This window comes from Podarcis vaucheri, assembly GCF_965113315.1.
Source record: "Podarcis vaucheri genome assembly, chromosome: 13".
In the NCBI taxonomy this organism is placed as follows: domain Eukaryota; kingdom Metazoa; phylum Chordata; class Lepidosauria; order Squamata; family Lacertidae; genus Podarcis; species Podarcis vaucheri.
Genome location: NC_138751.1, coordinates 34,107,995 through 34,113,590, shown reverse-complemented (window position 1 = coordinate 34,113,590; position 5,596 = coordinate 34,107,995). Strand labels below are relative to the sequence as shown.

The following is a 5,596-nucleotide window of genomic DNA, read 5'->3' as shown; positions in this document are numbered from 1 at the left end:
GGCACGGACGCAGGATTAGGGCTGTCCCGCCGCAGCCAATCAACGACCACTCGTTTTGCGAAGCCAAATGAAGGAGCTGTAACAAGGCCACGCACCCGTCTTTCTGATTGGCTGGCGGGAATTTACTAATAAGGAAGAAGGGGAAGTCCGGGAGAGAAAAGGGTCAATGGCAGCTGCTTGCCAGCAGGTGGCGCTCGAATGCCGCAGACTGAGCATCATGCGCTGGTTTCTGCATGCGTGCTAAATTAGTACTGACGTGTTCATCCGCGTGGCATATAGAGGTGAGATCAACCAGATCCCTTCAGCGGAGAGCAAGATCAGCCTTGAAAGGGTTGGATATGGGGTGAAGATTTAAGCCAAACCACAATTAATCCAATTAATAACACTTTTATTCTAGCATCGGCCCTTGAGGCTTAGCAGGCAGAAATTCAGAAGCCAGAGCTTCGCACTCTCCCCGTCCCTTTGCATAAAAATGCAGTGATAGGGAAAGATTGTTGCATTTTTGCTTTTTCTTATGCGCCAAAGCTGCCCAGTTCCGTTGTGACATCAAACCAGAACGGCTATCTGCTACCGATTAACACTGATACCTGTGAGCATGATAGTACAAAGTATGGGGGAAATACTGTGCTCTGAGCACGTGAGCCTCACTATTGAATACCTGCAGCGAACTCTCACAAACCTGGGACTAGGAAGCAAGCTTCCAGATAGACTGAATTAGGCATCATTTCTAGACAGAGTTCACTCTCAGATCTTTCTTTTTTTTTAATTCACTATTTACCTGTCTCTTCCATAATCAATACACTTTAAAAGACACTCAAAACACATTATTTACTTCAAATTCCTTTGAATTTTGAAGACCTTCAAGGTTTTCAAATTTGATTGAGGGACACTCTCTTTTTGCAGCAATATTAAAATGCACAGCTTTTGTGATGACATTAATGTTAAACAATAACTTTCCAGTTGTTTCACTTATTTGTTTAAAGTTAAACCATGTGTTTAAACTTGTGCAAAACACAAAGGGCTCCCTGGGTCACATGTACTGCGCACCATATAAAAGTATTCTTTACAAACAGTTGATAGCACACAGGAGAGTTAAAATAACCGAAAAGTAACAAGTACCAATCCAAATCTCACATTCTCACCATTGTTTCCAAATCAGGTGATTACCCTAGAAAAACATGGCAGTTGTCTGAATATATTTAAGCTTTAAGTTCTGAAAGGCTACTGCAAATAACACTGTCCTATAAGTGAGTCCTGCAACAAAATGTTGCAGTGTGTAGCACACCCTGTTCAAAATCTTACTCAGTCCATCCTGTCCCCCCTCCCTGCCTTCAACAGTCAGTCAGCATTCCTGGACCAGCAGGCATATTCAGTTCTCTTTGGGCTAGTTTATCCCTAGCTTCCCCCAAGCCTGCTGATATCTCCCTCTTTTGAAGGGTGGAGCCAATTGACTACACTAGGCATGGGCAAACTTGGCCCTCCAGATGTTTTGGGACTACAATTCCCATCATCCCTGACCACTAGTCCTGTTAGCTAGGGATCATGGGAGTTGTAGTCCCAAAACATCTGGAGGGCCGAGTTTGGACTACACACACAGCATCACTCACAACCTGATCAGAATTGGAAGGAATCTGTAGTCTAAAAAGAAGGTAGCAGACTTTTTCAAAACGGGGCATTACAGTATGCCTATTAGAACTTGCCAAATCCATTACATATGCTTATTGGCTTAAACCCAGAGAACATTAGTCATGCTTTTGATTAAGCCCCACATATCAATGGCGCTTAATTGCGACTACATTTCTTTGGAATAAAGGAGGCTTTGTAAGATTCAGGCTGCATCGCTAGTTAGGAATTCCAACCTACTCCTAACCTTAGGCACCTTACCGGTTTTGACAGCCCTCTTAGATACTATTTTTGAAGGCTACAGGGGGGCATGATTTCGATAAAACTAGGAAGGAGATCAAGGGATTTCATAAGGCACCCCACATTTCCTCCCACCACATAATTTGAGCATTGATATAAATTTGATTATTTGCAAGCAGATTCAATTTAGAAGAATTTGCATGAGCATCTACCATTGCTTGGGAGAAAAGCAATGACAAACCTAGACAGCATCTTAAAAAGCAGAGACATCACCTTGCCGACAAAGGTCCGTGTAGTTAAAGCTATGGTTTTCCCAGTAGTGATGTACGGAAGTGAGAGCTGGACCATAAAGAAGGCTGATCGCCGAAGAATTGATGCTTTTGAATTATGGTGCTGGAGGAGACTCTTGAGAGTCCCATGGGCTGCAAGAAGATCAAACATGTCCGTTCTTAAGGAAATCAGCCCTGAGTGCTCACTGGAAGGACAGATCCTGAAGCTGAGACTCCAGTACTTTGGCCACCTCATGAGAAGAGAAGACTCCCTGGAAAAGACCCTGATGTTGGGAAAGATGGAGGACACAAGGAGAAGGGGACAACAGAGGACGAGATGGTTGGATAGTGTTCTCAAAGCTACCAGCATGAGTTTGACTAAACTGCGGGAGGCAGTGGAAGACAGAAGTGCCTGGCGTGCTCTGGTCCATGGGGTCATGAAGAGTCGGACACGACTAAACAACTAAACAACAACTACCATTGCTAGCACGCATGCACACACACACACACACACCCGTTTGTTTTTGCTCTACATAGCATGTCTTCCTTTTGTTGGAAGACACCCTATGTCAGTGAGGGTTTTTCCAGATGACCTGTTTACTGGGAATTCACCTTGATTTGTTTGCAGGAAGATTTGACTACACTGGCTTTTTAATGAGCATTCATTCTGATTGTTTGCACTTTGCAGGGAAGTCAAGAGGTCAAAGCAAGTGTTGTCTCGCATGTTCTAGTGCATCTTCCAGTCACTTTCCTTGTTGCAAAAAGCCCAATCCTTTGGGGGAAGCAGATTTGTTGTGCATGACCTCCCAATCAACTGTGCAGTTTGAATTTGCCCGTCTTGTCACTAAATCCCACCCTGAAAATAGTGACAGTCTTGGAGAGAGAATAATTATTTATTCCAATATTGAAATGAAGATTCGTGCTAAGCTGGAGAGGAAATTAGTACCCTCAAAACAAAGACTAGGTCACAGAAATACAGAAGAAAGAAAGAAAGAAAGAAAGAAAGAAAGAAAGAAAGAAAGAAAGAGAAAGAAAGAAAGAAAGAAAGGTGAGGAACCGGTCTGGCGAGTGGCTGAGCCAAAGCCTAGTTTCACTAATCCTTCAGAAGGAAATAATAGATTCAAAAGGACAATAGTCCAAGCAGGCAAGCAAGAGCTGGAAGCCTTAACTCTTTACTGGCAAAGAGGAGCAGAAAAATAGATGTAAAGAGAAATGTCCACTCCACTAGCAGCAACTTAGCCCAAGAATATCTACCAGTCAGGAGGACCAAACCCATGTAAAGAGAGTTTTTTAAGAGCTATTTTATTTATCTATTGCATTTATAGCCTGCCTTTCCTTCAAGGGGCCCAAGGTGGTATAGATGCATCACCCCATCCCTATTTTACATCTACAAGCAACCCTGTAAGGTGTAGTAGATAGATCAGGCTAAGAAGAGATCATGACTAGCCCAAAGTCACCTAGTGAGCCTTATGGCCGATTTGAACCCTGCTATGCTTGTCCTAGTCTGACATTCCTAACCACTACATCTCCATGATTCTCTCAACCCTCCACTACCTTTGTTTTATTTCTAACTGGTGATAGGAAAGGACTTGAGCCTGTTTGGAAGTAATACCCTCCAGTCTGCATCTGATCTCTCTCCCTTTTGGGCTGGCTGGTGGGTCTTCCATGGTACACCATAAAGTCACAGAGTCTCAGGTTTACAGGATGGAGACAAAACGATACAAAATCGACCACAAATGTCCCAAACACAATCTGATTGCCAAAATCAGTCCTTGGCATTCTGGAGAGCCCTGGATCAAATTACTCCCAAGGCCACATGCAGTGTTTTTTTTCAGGGGTACGCATACCCCTAAACATTTTGTGAATCTTAAGTTTGGCCTCATTGAGGGGCAGTATTTCAATATGAGTCAGAAAATGAGAGTAAACAATTTTTTTAGGAAAAAAAGCACTGGCCATGTGTGTCTGTGTGATGGTGGAAAGAACATTAACTTTGCCTGAAGCCCTTGTGACCCTAAGGAACGTATTTGCCATGAGAAATGAATGAGGTGAGAGTCATCGACAGCTGTCAATATTCTGTGCTGCCAAGAAGATGCTGGAATTCTATGCCAATTTGCAACCAGAAATGCTGAATTAGACAGGGTATATTATGCGAGTATATATGTGCGTGCACATAATTTATTCTGGTGCTGGAAGTCATGGGGAGAGGTTGCTGAGAGCATGGGGGTGACCCCCCCCAACCACTAGCAATCCCATGAATATTTTTGGAAATGTACATCAAGATGAGCCCTGGGCCAGGCAGATGTTCTCTCTGTGTTGGGGAGACCACTGGGGAGGGCCTTTGCCTTCCCTACAATCAAAAGTTGATGGTACGGTTTTTAGAGGCTTAGTGGATCTGATTCTTTTAATCCCTTTATGATATGCGTTTGGTGTAGTTAAGTAATTTTAGGCTCTGGACCAAGTGATCTCTCTCTCTCCCCCCCCCCCCAATTCTTTTGAAACTGAAGTATATTGTTTTGCTTACTTCAAAATGTATTAAGCCAGCCCTGCTTCATTTGTGGGTCCTCCTTCTCATCATCATCAGGAGTGGGGCCCTGGAAGATATGTTTTGTTTGGGCAAGGCTACACAGATCTGAAGGGACGCGGGTGGCGCTGTGGGTTAAACCACAGAGCCTAGGACTTGCCGATCAGAAGGTCAGAAGGTTGGCAGTTCGAATCCCTGCGACGAGGTGAGCTCCTGTTGCTCGGTCCCTGCTCCTGCCAACCTAGCAGTTCAAAAGCACGTCAAAGTGCAAGTAGATAAATAGGTACTGCTCCGGCAGGAAGGTAAACGGCGTTTCTGTGCGCTGCTCTGGTTTGCCAGAAGCGGCTTAGTCATTCTTGCCACATGACCCGGAAGCTGTACGCCGGCTCCCTCGGCCAATAAAGCAAGATGAGCACCGCAACAACCCCAGAGTCGGCCATGACTGGACCTAATGGTCAGCGGTCCCTTTACCTTTTTGCACAGATCTGTAATTTTCTGACATGTATTTGCGTTTAAATTCTGTCGATTTTTTATCTTATATTTTTGATCGTCTTAGGGTGCTTCCAGATGACTTTTTTTACTGAGCATTCATCCCGATCTGTTTGCCAGGGAGATTACACGATATCGGCTGTTTAATGAACATTCGCTCTGATTTAATTGCAGGGAGGTTAGATGACATTGTGTCAAATGAAGTGTTAATCTCACACTTTCCAGTGCATTTTCCAGTCACTTTCCTTATCGCAAAAAAGCCTTATCTTTTGGGGTGGGGGAGCAGGGAGGGGAATGGATTTGTTGCACAGGAGCTCCCAATCATTTCCAATTGCACAACTTGAATTTCCCAGTGTGCTCTTGAATTGCAGCTGAAAACAGTGGGTCTGGAAGTGCCTTCCTTATGCCTACTTGTTTTTGAAGTTTGTTGATTTTTTATTATTATAAAAATTAT

At 43.9% G+C, this 5,596-nt stretch overlaps 1 long non-coding RNA gene across 1 annotated transcript; it reads left to right on the top strand.

Moving 5' to 3' along the window:
• The first annotated feature begins 181 nt into the window (after positions 1-181).
• Positions 182-3,159, top strand: LOC309517869. Its single transcript, XR_014213307.1, has 2 exons — positions 182-281; positions 2,821-3,159. It is a non-coding gene; the product is annotated as an uncharacterized lncRNA (long non-coding RNA).
• The last annotated feature ends 2,437 nt before the right edge of the window (positions 3,160-5,596 follow it).